At 52.4% G+C, this 18,185-nt stretch overlaps 1 protein-coding gene across 2 annotated transcripts in view; it reads left to right on the top strand.

The window, feature by feature from the left end:
* The window catches only part of oca2 (oculocutaneous albinism II), a 196,412-nt gene that overhangs the window by 24,005 nt on the left and 154,222 nt on the right, over nucleotides 1–18,185 (top strand). The gene's annotated exons all lie outside the window — the stretch shown is intronic.

Here is an 18,185-nt window from a genome sequence, read left to right as displayed (position 1 = left end):
TATGTTTGAAGCCTGAAATGTGGCAAAAGGTCGCAAAGTTCAAGGGGGCCGAATACTTTCGCAAGGCACTGTAAATGAGTGGATTCGGCAATGATGGCCACACCTGTTGCTGACAGGTGTATAAAATCGAGCACACACAGCCATGCAATCTCCATCCACAAACATTGGCAGTAGATTGGCCTTACATGGAAGCAACATCAGCACAAGAAATGTTCTTCTGGAGCTTCAGGAAATGGGTTTACATGACGGAGCAGGTGCACGGTCTGTGCGCAGTAGTATCATTTCGTTTTGAGATTTATTTGTCATATTTTTGTGGTAAAAAAATACATTTAAAGGGGGCAGTACACCAACATTTAAAATATACTTAATTTTATTGACAAAAAGTGATCTGTTGATCCTGAGAGACAATTACCAAAAATATGACTTAGTATTCTTTATTTACCCCACAGCCAGCATTAGCATCGCTGCTAGTGAAACAATGGGAGTGGTATTGGTCACACAGATCTGTGATCTGTCTGGCAGAGACGACCTCTGTGATCTGTCTGGCAGAGACTAGATCTGTGATCTGTCTGGCAGAGACTAGATCTGGGATCTGTCTGGCAGAGACTAGATCTGGGATCTGTCTGGCAGAGACTAGATCTGTGATCTGTCTGGCAGAGACTAGATCTGTGATCTGTCTGGCAGAGTCTAGATCTGTGATCTGTCTGGCAGAGACTAGATCTGTGATCTGTCTGGCAGAGTCTAGATCTGTGATCTGTCTGGCAGAGTCTAGATCTGTGATCTGTCTGGCAGAGTCTAGATCTGTGATCTGTCTGGCAGAGACTAGATCTGTGGGGAGGGGAGGAGGTGTGTGTAATGATGGGGATTGTGTAATCAAGCACTCTGTAATACCTTCAAAAAATCTGGCACATTACCCACATAATCCAATAACGTTTTTGGTCTATGTGGTGGAGATTAGGTCCCCCTCCACCCTGTTATGGATCCCTGATACAGGTCCCCCTCCAACCTGTTATGGATCCCTGATACAGGTCCCCCCTCCAACCTGTTATGGATCCCTGATACAGGTCCCCCTCCACCCTGTTATGGATCCCTGATACAGGTCCCCCCTCCACCCTGTTATGGATCCCTGATACAGGTCCCCCCTCCAACCTGTTATGGATCCCTGATACAGGTCCTCCCTCCAACCTGTTATGGATCCCTGATACAGGTCCCCCTCCACCCTGTTATGGATCCCTGATACAGGTCCTCCCTCCACCCTGTTATGGATCCCTGATACAGGTCCCCCCTCCACCCTGTTATGGATCCCTGATACAGGTCCCCCTCCACCCTGTTATGGATCTCTGATACAGGTCCCCCTCCACCCTGTTATGGATCCCTGATACAGGTCCCCCTCCACCCTGTTATGGATCCCTGATACAGGTCCCCCTCCAACCTGTTATGGATCCCTGATACAGGTCCTCCCTCCAACCTGTTATGGATCCCTGATACAGGTCCCCCTCCACCCTGTTATGGATCCCTGATACAGGTCCCCCTCCACCCTGTTATGGATCCCTGATACAGGTCCCCCTCCACGCTGTTATGGATCCCTGATACAGGTCCCCCTCCACTCTGTTATGGATCCCTGATACAGGTCCCCCTCCACCCTGTTATGGATCTCTGATACAGGTCCCCCTCCACCCTGTTATGGATCCCTGATACAGGTCCCCCCTGTGGGGTTATGGATCCCTGATACAGGTCCTCCCTCCAACCTGTTATGGATCCCTGATACAGGTCCCCCTCCACCCTGTTATGGATCCCTGATACAGGTCCCCCTCCACCCTGTTATGGATCCCTGATACAGGTCCCCCTCCACCCTGTTATGGATCCCTGATACAGGTCCTCCCTCCAACCTGTTATGGATCCCTGATACAGGTCCCCCTCCACCCTGTTATGGATCCCTGATACAGGTCCCCCTCCACCCTGTTATGGATCCCTGATACAGGTCCCCCTCCACCCTGTTATGGATCCCTGTTACAGGTCCCCCTCCAACCTGTTATGGATCCCTGATACAGGTCCCCCTCCACCCTGTTATGGATCCCTGATACAGGTCCCCCTCCACCCTGTTATGGATCCCTGATACAGGTCCCCCTCCACCCTGTTATGGATCCCTGATACAGGTCCCCCTCCACCATGTTATGGATCCCTGATACAGGTCCCCCCTCTACCATGTTATGGATCCCTGATACAGGTCCCCCTCCACCCTGTTATGGATCCCTGATACAGGTTCCCCTCCACCCTGTTATGGATCCCTGATACAGGTCCCCCTCCACCCTGTTATGGATCCCTGATACAGGTTCCCCTCCACCATGTTATGGATCCCTGATACAGGTCCCCCTCCACCCTGTTATGGATCCCTGATACGGTCCCCCTCCACCATGTTATGGATCCCTGATACAGGTCCCCCTCCACCCTGTTATGGATCCCTGATACAGGTCCCCCTCCACCCTGTGGGGTTATGGATCACTTGTTATTATGTCTCCAGGGAAACCTAGATTCAAGTTCTTGTCTCTCAAATTTCTAGTCAGAATTGTAGAACTCACATTACACTTGTTGAATCATAAAAATCAGAGATTCCTAGTGTGAGCTCTATGTAAACTGATGGAGAACAGACTGTAGGTATTCACAGTATTCAGAGAGAGAGAGAAAGGGAGAGTGTGTTTTGGCGGGGGAGGGGTGCCGGAGAAAGGGGGGGGGGGGGGGGAGAGCTAATCTCCGGCCTGTGGTTGTTTTCACATTATTGGGATTTAACTCTGGAATTTAGGTTTGACGACAGAGCCAGGCAAAGGCAGACCTGCACATGATGAAATGTGTCAGGAGATGTTTGATCTCTGAGTGTGGCGGTGTTTACATTCCGAATGGCTCACTATTCCCTATATAGTACACTACTTTAGACCAGAGCCCTATTCCCTATATAGTGCACTACTATAGACCAGAGCCCTATTCCCCTATATAGTAAACTACTTTAGACCAGAGCCCTATTCCCTATATAGTGCACTACTATAGACCAGAGCCCTATTCCCTATATAGTGCACTACTATAGACCAGAGCCCTATAGATCCTATGAGAGGCAATTATGCAGTAACTTTTTAAATGTACCTTACTAATTCTTGTAACTGTTTTCTTTAAACTTTAGGTCAGTTATCTGACTTCTAGACCATTGGTTCCTAAACTGTGGGGCACTGCCTTTGGTGGTACATCATAATTTCTATATTGGGTGGTACATCATCAGTTCTATATTGGGTAGTACATCATCAGTTCTATATTGGGTAGTACATCATCAGTTCTATATTGGGTAGTACATCATCAGTTCTATATTGGGTAGTACATCATCAGTTCTATATTGGGTAGTACATCATCAGTTCTATATTGGGTGGTACATCATCAGTTCTATATTGGGTAGTACATCATCAGTTCTATATTGGGTAGTACATCATCAGTTCTATATTGGGTAGTGGATCATCAGTTCTATATTGGGTAGTACTTTATCAGTTCTATATTGGGTAGTACATCATCAGTTCTATATTGGGTGGTACATCATCAGTTCTATATTGGGTAGTACATCATCAGTTCTATATTGGGTAGTACATCATCAGTTCTATATTGGGTAGTGGATCATCAGTTCTATATTGGGTAGTGCATCATCAGTTCTATATTGGGTAGTACATCATCAGTTCTATATTGGGTAGTGGATCATCAGTTCTATATTAGGTAGTACTTTATCAGTTCTATATTGGGTAGTGGATCATCAGTTCTATATTGGGTAGTGGATCATCAGTTCTATATTGGGTGGTACATCATCAGTTCTATATTGGGTAGTACATCATCAGTTCTATATTGGGTAGTGGATCATCAGTTCTATATTGGGTAGTGGATCATCAGTTCTATATTGGGTAGTGGATCATCAGTTCTATATTGGGTAGTGGATCATCAGTTCTATATTGGGTAGTGGATCATCAGTTCTATATTGGGTAGTACATCATCAGTTCTATATTGGGTAGTGGATCATCAGTTCTATATTGGGTAGTACATCATCAGTTCTATATTGGGTAGTGGATCATCAGTTCTATATTGGGTAGTACATCATCAGTTCTATATTGGGTAGTACATCATCAGTTCTATATTGGGTAGTACATCATCAGTTCTATATTGGGTAGTACATCATCAGTTCTATATTGGGTAGTACATCATCAGTTCTATATTGGGTAGTACATCATCAGTTCTATATTGGGTAGTGGATCATCAGTTCTATATTGGGTAGTACATCATCAGTTCTATATTGGGTAGTGGATCATCAGTTCTATATTGGGTAGTGGATCATCAGTTCCTCTTGTCATTTCAGACCTCAGAGAGATATTTATAACTTGTCAGAAATGTCCAGATCAACCAGTCCATGTCAGATAACATGTTTTTTAGCCCATAGATTTTGTAGTAATGTTTGAGTCACTCAAATATCACATGAATACACATTAGACGTGGCAACGGAGGTGAACAAGAGCGGTGTGAACAATTGGTGTGATGAAGAGTTGGTGTGATGAACAGTCGGTGTGCTCATAGAAATAGATGTGGGGGGGTGGGGTCTGGGGGGAGAGAACCCCTGTTCTAGATTAACTGTTTCTTTCCCTCTCCCCTCACCCCTCTCCCCTCAGGGTCTCTGTTCTCCTACTAATCTCACTGTGACCCCCTCCAGGTCTCTGTTCTCCTACTAATCTCACTATAACCCCCTCCAGGTCTCTGTTCTCCTACTAATCTCACTATAACCCCCCCTCCAGGTCTCTGTTCTCCTACTAATCTCACTGTAACCCCCTTCCAGGTCTCTGTTCTCCTACTAATCTCACTGTAACCTCCCTCCAAGTCTCTGTTCTCCTACTAATCTCACTGTGACCCCCTCCAGGTCTCTGTTCTCCTACTAATCTCACTGTGACCCCCTCCAGGTCTCTGTTCTCCTACTAATCTCACTGTGACCCCCTCCAGGTCTCTGTTCTCCTACTAATCTCACTGTGACCCCCTCCAGGTCTTTGTTCTCCTGCTAATCTCACTATAACCCCCCTCCAGGTCTCTGATCACTACTTTGTTCCCTTGTCTGTCTTCCTTTCCTCCAACCCTAACCACTCAGCCCCTACCCAGACAATCATGCGCCATCGCAATCTTCACTCTCTCTTTCCCAATACTCTCTTCTATCCTATAATCTCTCCCTTCTGATAAATCCTTCTCCCGTCTGTCTCTTGATTCTGCCTCTTCAACCCTACTCTCCTCCCTTTCCACATCCTATGACTCTCACTCCCCCCCTTTCCTCCCAGCTGGCTTGGCCCTCCCCTCCTGCTATGTGGCTGAGTGACCCATTGCAAGCTTACAGAACAGGGCTGTGGGCAGCTGAGAGAGAATTAGAGAAAAACAAAAGTTTTCGGAGGATCTATGATCCTCTCACTCCCTTCTCTATACATTTTCTTCTTGTCTCAGCTGCGAAAGCCACTTTCTAACACTTTAAATGTAATTTCAAGCTTCTGCCTCTAACCCTAGGAAACTCTGCCACTTTCTCCTCACTCCTTAGTCATCCACCTCCTCCCTCCTCTCTCTCTGGGGATGACTTTGTCTACCACTTTAAAAACAAGGTTGATGACATCCACTTCTCATTCACTCAGTCCACTGGTCCCACTTACACAGAACTACCCTACACCTTGACCTCTTTCCCCCCTCTGATGGCAACGGTCACCTTTTTGCTCCGAACCAACTTTGCTATTTTGCGATTATTTTGGTGTTTGTTTTTACTTTATTTTCACAAAATGTATCCGCTATCATTTTTATAACCTCTCTAGGGGGCAGAATTTTGAATTTTGGATGAATGAGGTGCCCAATGTAAACTGCCTGTTACTCAGGCCCAGAAGCTGGGATTTGCATATAATTGGTATATTTGGATAGGAACCACTCCACAGTTTCCTAAACTGTTAAAATAATGTATGTGAGTATGACTGAACTGAGATGGCAGGTGAGAACCTGAGGAAAATCCATCCAGGAAGTGGCTTTCTTTTGAATTGAGTGTTTTTCCATTGAAAGCCTATCCACCATATACATGGATGGGACCTAGATTGCAGTTCCTATGGCTTCCACTAGATGTCAACAGTCTTTAGACATTGTTTCAGGCTTTTATTCTGAAAGATGAGTAAGAATGACAACATTTTCTGAGTGGTCGGTCGAATGAACCAGAGCTTTTTGCACGCACGACCGGGAGCGCGCCCTTCGTTCTTTTTCATTTGTATTGAATACGCTATTGTCCAGTTGAAATATTATCGATTATAAAGACAATAGACAACCTGAGAATTAATAAAAAAACGTTGTTTGACATGTTTCGACGAACTTTACCGGTACTATTTGGATCTATTCGTCTGCCTGTTGTGACCGCCTTTGAGCCAGTGGATTACTGAACAAAACGCGCAAGTTTTTAGGATATAAAGAGGGACTTTATCGAACAAAAGTAACATTTATTGTGTAACACGGAGTCTTGTGAGTGCAACCATATGAAGATCATCAAAGGTAAGTGATTCATTTTATCGCTATTTCTGACTTTCGTGACTCCTCGACTTGACTGGAAAATGTTTGTATGCTTTTGCAAGCGGGGCGCTGTCCTCAGATAATCGCATGGTATGCTTTCGCCGTAAAGCCTTTTTGAAATCTGACGCAGCGGCTGGATTAACAAGAAGTAAATCTTTAAACCGATGTTTAAACACTTGTATGTTTTATGAATGTTTATTGAAAGTATTATGAGTATTTCTGTATTTTGAATTTCGCGCTCTGCAATTTCACCAGATGTTGTCGAGGTGGGACGCTACCGTTCCACCTGCCCATAAGAAGATAAACCGACAATAACTTTTGAACATCAGTTTGTCAGTTATTTACCCCAATTCCGACTTTAACTTCGACTCATCTGCTTTTTCTTTAATTCCAACCCAATTATTGGAATATCCAAGAGGATTAAGGCGAGATTCATGCTGAGATGAAGGCGATAGAAAAACCGGGCACCTCTCGACCCATTGTTCACCCATCTTGGAATAACTGATGGGAAAGTGCCGACCCTTCTACCTCTCGTAGAGCTGTTAACATGACTGTTGTATACATTTCACCTGAGGACAAGTAATATAACAAGCTGGCACTTAACCAACTGTAAAACGCTATAAACAAAAAGGAACCCTTACATCTGGAGGCTGCCTTGTCGCTGGCGATTTGAATACCGCGTTGTTAAGACGTGATGCCCAACTTCCATCAACACGTCTCCTTCGCCACTAGGGAAGATAAAGTCCTAGACCACTGTTACTCTACCCACAAAGCAAGCGTACAAGGCCCTGCCTTAGTCCGCCATTCGGAAAATCGAATCATTACTCCGTTCTCCTGCGTCCTGTTTACAAGCAGAAGCTCAAACAGAAAGTACCAGTGAATCGCTCCGTTGAGAAATGGTTATCAGAATTACCTACAGCTAAACCATTGAGAGCATCTTGACTGGTTGCATCACTGCTTGGTATGAAAACAGCCCAGTACATCACTGGGGCCCAGCTCCCTGCCATCCAGAACCTCTATATCAGAGGGTGGTGAGGACAGCCCAGTACATCACTGGGGCCCAGCTCCCTGCCACCCAGGACCTCTATACCAGGTGGTGGTGAGGACAGCCCAGTACATCACTGGGGCCCAGCTCCCTGCCATCCAGGACCTCTATACCAGGTGGTGATGCAGAGAGCCCAGTACATCACTGGGACCCAGCTCCCTGCCATCCAGGACCTCTATACCAGGTGGTGATGCAGAGAGCCCCGTACATCACTGGGGCCCAGCTCCCTGACATCCAGGACCTCTATATCAGAGGGTGGTGAGGACAGCCCAATACATCACTGGGGCCCAGCTCCCTGACATCCAGAACCTCTATACCAGGTGGTGATGCAGACAGCCCAGTACATCACTGGGGCCCAGCTCCCTGCCATCCAGGACCTCTATATCAGGTGGTGGTGAGGACAGCCCAGTACATCACTGGGGCCCAGCTCCCTGCCATCCAGGACCTCTATATCAGGTGGTGGTGAGGACAGCCCAGTACATCACTGGGGCCCAGCTCCCTGCCATCCAGGACCTCTATATCAGAGGGTGGTGCGGACAGCCCAGTACATCACTGGGACCCAGCTCCCTGCCATCCAGGACCTCTATATCAGAGGGTGGTGCGGACAGCCCAGTACATCACTGGGACCCAGCTCCCTGCCATCCAGGACCTCTATATCAGAGGGTGGTGCGGACAGCCCAGTACATCACTGGGACCCAGCTCCCTGCCATCCAGAACCTCTATACCAGGTGGTGATGCAGACAGCCCAGTACATCACTGGGGCCCAGCTCCCTGCCATCCAGAACCTCTATATCAGAGGGTGGTGAGGACAGCCCAGTACATCACTGGGGCCCAGCTCCCTGCCATCCAGGACCTCTATACCAGGTGGTGGTGAGGACAGCCCAGTACATCACTGGGGCCCAGCTCCCTGCCATCCAGGACCTCTATACCAGGTGGTGATGCAGAGAGCCCAGTACATCACTGGGACCCAGCTCCCTGCCATCCAGGACCTCTATATCAGAGGGTGGTGCGGACAGCCCAGTACATCACTGGGACCCAGCTCCCTGCCATCCAAGACCTCTATATCAGAGGGTGGTGCGGACAGCCCAGTACATCACTGGGACCCAGCTCCCTGCCATCCAGAACCTCTTTACAAGGTGGTGATGCAGACAGCCCAGTACATCACTGGGGCCCAGCTCCCTGCCATCCAGGACCTCTATACCAGGTGGTGATGCAGACAGCCCAGTACATCACTGGGACCCAGCTCCCTGCCATCCAGGACCTCTATACCAGGTGGTGATGCAGACAGCCCAGTACATCACTGGGGCCCAGCTCCCTGCCATCCAGGACCTCTATACCAGGTGGTGATGCAGAGAGCCCAGTACATCACTGGGGCCCAGCTCCCTGCCATCCAGGACCTCTATATCAGAGGGTGGTGATGCAGAGAGCCCAATACATCACTGGGGCCCAGCTCCCTGCCATCCAGGACCTCTATATCAGAGGGTGGTGAGGACAGCCCAATACATCACTGGGGCCCAGCTCCCTGACATCCAGAACCTCTATACCAGGTGGTGATGCAGAGAGCCCAGTACATCACTGGGGCCCAGCTCCCTGCCATCCAGGACCTCTATATCAGAGGGTGGTGATGCAGAGAGCCCAATACATCACTGGGACCCAGCTCCCTGCCATCCAAGACCTCTATATCAGAGGGTGGTGCGGACAGCCCAGTACATCACTGGGACCCAGCTCCCTGCCATCCAGAACCTCTTTACAAGGTGGTGATGCAGACAGCCCAGTACATCACTGGGGCCCAGCTCCCTGCCATCCAGGACCTCTATACCAGGTGGTGATGCAGACAGCCCAGTACATCACTGGGACCCAGCTCCCTGCCATCCAGGACCTCTATACCAGGTGGTGATGCAGACAGCCCAGTACATCACTGGGGCCCAGCTCCCTGCCATCCAGGACCTCTATATCAGAGGGTGGTGATGCAGAGAGCCCAATACATCACTGGGGCCCAGCTCCCTGCCATCCAGGACCTCTATATCAGAGGGTGGTGAGGACAGTCCAATACATCACTGGGGCCCAGCTCCCTGACATCCAGAACCTCTATACCAGGTGGTGATTCAGAGAGCCCCGAACATCACTGGGGCCCAGCTCCCTGCCATCCAGGACCTCTATATCAGAGGGTGGTGAGGACAGCCCAATACATCACTGGGGCCCAGCTCCCTGCCATCCAGGACCTCTATACCAGGTGGTGGTGAGGACAGCCCAGTACATCACTGGGGCCCAGCTCTCTGCCATCCAGGACCTCTATACCAGGTGGTGATGCAGACAGCCCAGTACATCACTGGGGCCCAGCTCCCTGCTATCCAGGACCTCTATATCAGGTGGTGATGCAGAGAGCCCAGTACATCACTGGGGCCCAGCTCCCTGCCATCCAGGACCTCTATATCAGAGGGTGGTGATGCAGAGAGCCCAATACATCACTGGGACCCAGCTCCCTGCCATCCAGAACCTCTTTACAAGGTGGTGATGCAGACAGCCCAGTACATCACTGGGGCCCAGCTCCCTGCCATCCAGGACCTCTATACCAGGTGGTGATGCAGACAGCCCAGTACATCACTGGGACCCAGCTCCCTGCCATCCAGGACCTCTATACCAGGTGGTGATGCAGACAGCCCAGTACATCACTGGGGCCCAGCTCCCTGCCATCCAGGACCTCTATACCAGGTGGTGATGCAGAGAGCCCAGTACGTCACTGGGGCCCAGCTCCCTGCCATCCAGGACCTCTATATCAGAGGGTGGTGATGCAGAGAGCCCAATACATCACTGGGGCCCAGCTCCCTGCCATCCAGGACCTCTATATCAGAGGGTGGTGAGGACAGCCCAATACATCACTGGGGCCCAGCTCCCTGACATCCAGAACCTCTATACCAGGTGGTGATTCAGAGAGCCCCGAACATCACTGGGGCCCAGCTCCCTGCCATCCAGGACCTCTATATCAGAGGGTGGTGAGGACAGCCCAATACATCACTGGGGCCCAGCTCCCTGCCATCCAGGACCTCTATACCAGGTGGTGGTGAGGACAGCCAAGTACATCACTGGGGCCCAGCTCTCTGCCATCCAGGACCTCTATATCAGAGGGTGGTGCGGACAGCCCAGTACATCACTGGGACCCAGCTCCCTGCCATCCAGGACCTCTATATCAGAGGGTGGTGCGGACAGCCCAGTACATCACTGGGACCCAGCTCCCTGCCATCCAGGACCTCTATATCAGAGGGTGGTGCGGACAGCCCAGTACATCACTGGGACCCAGCTCCCTGCCATCCAGAACCTCTATACCAGGTGGTGATGCAGACAGCCCAGTACATCACTGGGGCCCAGCTCCCTGCCATCCAGAACCTCTATATCAGAGGGTGGTGAGGACAGCCCAGTACATCACTGGGGCCCAGCTCCCTGCCATCCAGGACCTCTATACCAGGTGGTGGTGAGGACAGCCCAGTACATCACTGGGGCCCAGCTCCCTGCCATCCAGGACCTCTATACCAGGTGGTGATGCAGAGAGCCCAGTACATCACTGGGACCCAGCTCCCTGCCATCCAGGACCTCTATATCAGAGGGTGGTGCGGACAGCCCAGTACATCACTGGGACCCAGCTCCCTGCCATCCAAGACCTCTATATCAGAGGGTGGTGCGGACAGCCCAGTACATCACTGGGACCCAGCTCCCTGCCATCCAGAACCTCTTTACAAGGTGGTGATGCAGACAGCCCAGTACATCACTGGGGCCCAGCTCCCTGCCATCCAGGACCTCTATACCAGGTGGTGGTGAGGACAGCCCAGTACATCACTGGGGCCCAGCTCCCTGCCATCCAGGACCTCTATACCAGGTGGTGGTGAGGACAGCCCAGTACATCACTGGGGCCCAGCTCCCTGCCATCCAGGACCTCTATATCAGAGGGTGGTGAGGACAGCCCAGTACATCACTGCGGCCCAGCTCCCTGCCATCCAGGACCTCTATATCAGAGGGTGGTGAGGACAGCCCAGTACATCACTGGGGCCCAGCTCCCTGCCATCCAGGACCTCTATACCAGGTGGTGGTGAGGACAGCCCAGTACATCACTGGGGCCCAGCTCCCTGCCATCCAGGACCTCTATATCAGAGGGTGGTGAGGACAGCCCAGTACATCACTGGGGCCCAGCTCCCTGCCATCCAGGACCTCTATACCAGGTGGTGGTGAGGACAGCCCAGTACATCACTGGGGCCCAGCTCCCTGCCATCCAGGACCTCTATATCAGAGGGTGGTGAGGACAGCCCAGTACATCACTGGGGCCCAGCTCCCTGCCATCCAGGACCTCTATACCAGGTGGTGGTGAGGACAGCCCAGTACATCACTGGGGCCCAGCTCCCTGCCATCCAGGACCTCTATATCAGAGGGTGGTGAGGACAGCCCAGTACATCACTGGGGCCCAGCTCCATGCCATCCAGGACCTCTATACCAGGTGGTGGTGAGGACAGCCCAGTACATCACTGGGGCCCAGCTCCCTGCCATCCAGGACCTCTATATCAGAGGGTGGTGAGGACAGCCCAGTACATCACTGGGGCCCAGCTCTCTGCCATCCAGGACCTCTATACCAGGTGGTGGTGAGGACAGCCCAGTACATCACTGGGGCCCAGCTCCCTGCCATCCAGGACCTCTATATCAGAGGGTGGTGAGGACAGCCCAGTACATCACTGGGGCCCAGCTCCCTGCCATCCAGGACCTCTATATCAGAGGGTGGTGATGCAGAGAGCCCAATACATCACTGGGGCCCAGCTCCCTGCCATCCAGGACCTCTATATCAGAGGGTGGTGAGGACAGCCCAATACATCACTGGGGCCCAGCTCCCTGACATCCAGAACCTCTATACCAGGTGGTGATGCAGAGAGCCCAGTACATCACTGGGGCCCAGCTCCCTGCCATCCAGGACCTCTATATCAGAGGGTGGTGATGCAGAGAGCCCAATACATCACTGGGACCCTGCTCCCTGCCATCCAAGACCTCTATATCAGAGGGTGGTGCGGACAGCCCAGTACATCACTGGGACCCAGCTCCCTGCCATCCAGAACCTCTTTACAAGATGGTGATGCAGACAGCCCAGTACATCACTGGGGCCCAGCTCCCTGCCATCCAGGACCTCTATACCAGGTGGTGATGCAGACAGCCCAGTACATCACTGGGACCCAGCTCCCTGCCATCCAGGACCTCTATATCAGAGGGTGGTGATGCAGACAGCCCAGTACATCACTGGGGCCCAGCTCCCTGCCATCCAGGACCTCTATACCAGGTGGTGATGCAGAGAGCCCAGTACATCACTGGGGCCCAGCTCCCTGCCTTCCAGGACCTCTATATCAGAGGGTGGTGATGCAGAGAGCCCAATACATCACTGGGGCCCAGCTCCCTGCCATCCAGGACCTCTATATCAGAGGGTGGTGAGGACAGCCCAATACATCACTGGGGCCCAGCTCCCTGACATCCAGAACCTCTATACCAGGTGGTGATTCAGAGAGCCCCGAACATCACTGGGGCCCAGCTCCCTGCCATCCAGGACCTCTATATCAGAGGGTGGTGAGGACAGCCCAATACATCACTGGGGCCCAGCTCCCTGCCATCCAGGACCTCTATACCAGGTGGTGGTGAGGACAGCCCAGTACATCACTGGGGCCCAGCTCTCTGCCATCCAGGACCTCTATACCAGGTGGTGATGCAGACAGCCCAGTACATCACTGGGGCCCAGCTCCCTGCTATCCAGGACCTCTATATCAGGTGGTGATGCAGAGAGCCCAGTACATCACTGGGGCCCAGCTCCCTGCCATCCAGGACCTCTATATCAGAGGGTGGTGATGCAGAGAGCCCAATACAACACTGGGGCCCAGCTCCCTGCCATCCAGGACCTCTATATCAGAGGGTGGTGCGGACAGCCCAGTACATCACTGGGGCCCAGCTCCCTGACATCCAGAACCTCTATACAAGGTGGTGATGCAGACAGCCCAGTACATCACTGGGGCCCAGCTCCCTGCCATCCAGGACCTCTATATCAGAGGGTGGTGAGGACAGCCCAATACATCACTGGGGCCCAGCTCCCTGCCATCCAGGACCTCTATATCAGAGGGTGGTGCGGACAGCCCAGTACATCACTGGGACCCAGCTCCCTGCCATCCAGGACCTCTATATCAGAGGGTGGTGCGGACAGCCCAGTACATCACTGGGACCCAGCTCCCTGCCATCCAGGACCTCTATATCAGAGGGTGGTGCGGACAGCCCAGTACATCACTGGGACCCAGCTCCCTGCCATCCAGAACCTCTATACCAGGTGGTGATGCAGACAGCCCAGTACATCACTGGGGCCCAGCTCCCTGCCATCCAGAACCTCTATATCAGAGGGTGGTGAGGACAGCCCAGTACATCACTGGGGCCCAGCTCCCTGCCATCCAGGACCTCTATACCAGGTGGTGGTGAGGACAGCCCAGTACATCACTGGGGCCCAGCTCCCTGCCATCCAGGACCTCTATACCAGGTGGTGATGCAGAGAGCCCAGTACATCACTGGGACCCAGCTCCCTGCCATCCAGGACCTCTATATCAGAGGGTGGTGCGGACAGCCCAGTACATCACTGGGACCCAGCTCCCTGCCATCCAAGACCTCTATATCAGAGGGTGGTGCGGACAGCCCAGTACATCACTGGGACCCAGCTCCCTGCCATCCAGAACCTCTTTACAAGGTGGTGATGCAGACAGCCCAGTACATCACTGGGGCCCAGCTCCCTGCCATCCAGGACCTCTATACCAGGTGGTGGTGAGGACAGCCCAGTACATCACTGGGGCCCAGCTCCCTGCCATCCAGGACCTCTATACCAGGTGGTGTTGAGGACAGCCCAGTACATCACTGGGGCCCAGCTCCCTGCCATCCAGGACCTCTATATCAGAGGGTGGTGAGGACAGCCCAGTACATCACTGGGGCCCAGCTCCCTGCCATCCAGGACCTCTATATCAGAGGGTGGTGAGGACAGCCCAGTACATCACTGGGGCCCAGCTCCCTGCCATCCAGGACCTCTATACCAGGTGGTGATGCAGAGAGCCCAGTACATCACTGGGGCCCAGCTCCCTGCCTTCCAGGACCTCTATATCAGAGGGTGGTGATGCAGAGAGCCCAATACATCACTGGGGCCCAGCTCCCTGCCATCCAGGACCTCTATATCAGAGGGTGGTGAGGACAGCCCAATACATCACTGGGGCCCAGCTCCCTGACATCCAGAACCTCTATACCAGGTGGTGATTCAGAGAGCCCCGAACATCACTGGGGCCCAGCTCCCTGCCATCCAGGACCTCTATACCAGGTGGTGGTGAGGACAGCCCAGTACATCACTGGGGCCCAGCTCTCTGCCATCCAGGACCTCTATACCAGGTGGTGATGCAGACAGCCCAGTACATCACTGGGGCCCAGCTCCCTGCTATCCAGGACCTCTATATCAGGTGGTGATGCAGAGAGCCCAGTACATCACTGGGGCCCAGCTCCCTGCCATCCAGGACCTCTATATCAGAGGGTGGTGATGCAGAGAGCCCAATACAACACTGGGGCCCAGCTCCCTGCCATCCAGGACCTCTATATCAGAGGGTGGTGCGGACAGCCCAGTACATCACTGGGGCCCAGCTCCCTGACATCCAGAACCTCTATACAAGGTGGTGATGCAGACAGCCCAGTACATCACTGGGGCCCAGCTCCCTGCCATCCAGGACCTCTATATCAGAGGGTGGTGAGGACAGCCCAATACATCACTGGGGCCCAGCTCCCTGCCATCCAGGACCTCTATATCAGAGGGTGGTGCGGACAGCCCAGTACATCACTGGGACCCAGCTCCCTGCCATCCAGGACCTCTATATCAGAGGGTGGTGCGGACAGCCCAGTACATCACTGGGACCCAGCTCCCTGCCATCCAGGACCTCTATATCAGAGGGTGGTGCGGACAGCCCAGTACATCACTGGGACCCAGCTCCCTGCCATCCAGAACCTCTATACCAGGTGGTGATGCAGACAGCCCAGTACATCACTGGGGCCCAGCTCCCTGCCATCCAGAACCTCTATATCAGAGGGTGGTGAGGACAGCCCAGTACATCACTGGGGCCCAGCTCCCTGCCATCCAGGACCTCTATACCAGGTGGTGGTGAGGACAGCCCAGTACATCACTGGGGCCCAGCTCCCTGCCATCCAGGACCTCTATACCAGATGGTGATGCAGAGAGCCCAGTACATCACTGGGACCCAGCTCCCTGCCATCCAGGACCTCTATATCAGAGGGTGGTGCGGACAGCCCAGTACATCACTGGGACCCAGCTCCCTGCCATCCAAGACCTCTATATCAGAGGGTGGTGCGGACAGCCCAGTACATCACTGGGACCCAGCTCCCTGCCATCCAGAACCTCTTTACAAGGTGGTGATGCAGACAGCCCAGTACATCACTGGGGCCCAGCTCCCTGCCATCCAGGACCTCTATACCAGGTGGTGGTGAGGACAGCCCAGTACATCACTGGGGCCCAGCTCCCTGCCATCCAGGACCTCTATACCAGGTGGTGGTGAGGACAGCCCAGTACATCACTGGGGCCCAGCTCCCTGCCATCCAGGACCTCTATATCAGAGGGTGGTGAGGACAGCCCAGTACATCACTGGGGCCCAGCTCCCTGCCATCCAGGACCTCTATATCAGAGGGTGGTGAGGACAGCCCAGTACATCACTGGGGCCCAGCTCCCTGCCATCCAGGACCTCTATACCAGGTGGTGATGCAGACAGCCCAGTACATCACTGGGTCCCAGCTCCCTGCCATCCAGGACATCTATACCAGGTGGTGATGCAGACAGCCCAGTACATCACTGGGACCCAGCTCCCGGCCATCTAAGAGGCTGCGCTGAGGAGGGCGAGGGACGTGCTAATATATATATGTTTCATTTTAAAGATATTTTCCCGCGTTTCTACAGCTTCAGTTATCTCACCATGCTGCTTCTCCTCGGAGCAGAGAATGTTGTTTTCTATAGCTCACCATGCTGCTTCTCCTCGGGGCAGAGAATGTTGTTTTCTATAGCTCACCATGCTGCTTCTCCTCGGGGCAGAGAATGTTGTTTTCTATAGCTCACCATGCTGCTTCTCCTCGGGGCAGAGAATGTTGTTTTCTATAGCTCACCATGCTGCTTCTCCTCGGGGCAGAGAATGTTGTTTTCTATAGCTCACCATGCTGCTTCTCCTCGGGGCAGAGAATGTTGTTTTCTATAGCTCACCATGCTGCTTCTCCTCGGGGCAGAGAATGTTGTTTTCTATAGCTCACCATGCTGCTTCTCCTCGGGGCAGAGAATGTTGTTTTCTATAGCTTACCATGCTGCTTCTCCTCGGGGCAGAGAATGTTGTTTTCTATAGCTCACCATGCTGCTTCTCCTCGGGGCAGAGAATGTTGTTTTCTATAGCTCACCATGCTGCTTCTCCTCGGGGCAGGGAATGTTGTTTTCTATAGCTCACCATGCTGCTTCTCCTCGGGGCAGAGAATGTTGTTTTCTATAGCTCACCATGCTGCTTCTCCTCGGGGCAGAGAATGTTGTTTTCTATAGCTCACCATGCTGCTTTTCCTCGGGGCAGAGAATGTTGTTTTCTATAGCTCACCATGCTGTTTTTCCTCGGGGCAGAGAATGTTGTTTTCTATAGCTCACCATGCTGTTTTTCCTCGGGGCAGAGAAAGTTGTTTTCTATAGCTCACCATGCTGCTTCTCCTCGGGGCAGAGAATGTTGTTTTCTATAGCTCACCATGCTGCTTCTCCTCGGGGCAGAGAATGTTGTTTTCTATAGCTCACCATGCTGCTTCTCCTCGGGGCAGAGAATGTTGTTTTCTATAGCTCACCATGCTGCTTCTCCTCGGGGCAGGGAATGTTATTTTCTATAGCTCACCATGCTGCTTCTCCTCAGGGCAGAGAATGTTGTTTTCTATAGCTCACCATGCTGCTTCGCCTCGGGGCAGAGAATGTTGTTTTCTATAGCTCACCATGCTGCTTCTCCTCGGGGCAGAGAATGTTGTTTTCTATAGCTCACCATGCTGCTTCTCCTCGGGGCAGAGAATGTTGTTTCCTATAGCTCACCATGCTGCTTCTCCTCGGGGCAGAGAATGTTGTTTTCTATAGCTCACCGTGCTGCTTCTCCTCGGGGCAGAGAATGTTGTTTTCTATAGCTCACCATGCTGCTTCTCCTCAGGGCAGAGAATGTTGTTTTCTATAGCTCACCATGCTGCTTCTCCTCGGGGCAGAGAATGTTGTTTTCTATAGCTCACCATGCTGCTTCTCCTCGGGCAGAGAATGTTGTTTTCTATAGCTCACCATGCTGCTTCTCCTCGGGGCAGAGAATGTTGTTTTCTATAGCTCACCATGCTGCTTCTCCTCGGGGCAGAGAATGTTGTTTCCTATAGCTCACCATGCTGCTTCTCCTCGGGGCAGAGAATGTTGTTTTCTATAGCTCACCATGCTGCTTTTATGAGGATGTTGTTTTCTATAGCTCACCATGCTGTT

Source organism: Oncorhynchus mykiss, chromosome 5 (genome assembly GCF_057628025.1).
Source record: "Oncorhynchus mykiss isolate SJ-2025 chromosome 5, ASM5762802v1, whole genome shotgun sequence".
NCBI classification, from domain to species: domain Eukaryota; kingdom Metazoa; phylum Chordata; class Actinopteri; order Salmoniformes; family Salmonidae; genus Oncorhynchus; species Oncorhynchus mykiss.
The sequence above is the reverse complement of the archived record's forward strand: the minus strand, read 5'-3'. Positions and strand labels throughout refer to the sequence as shown.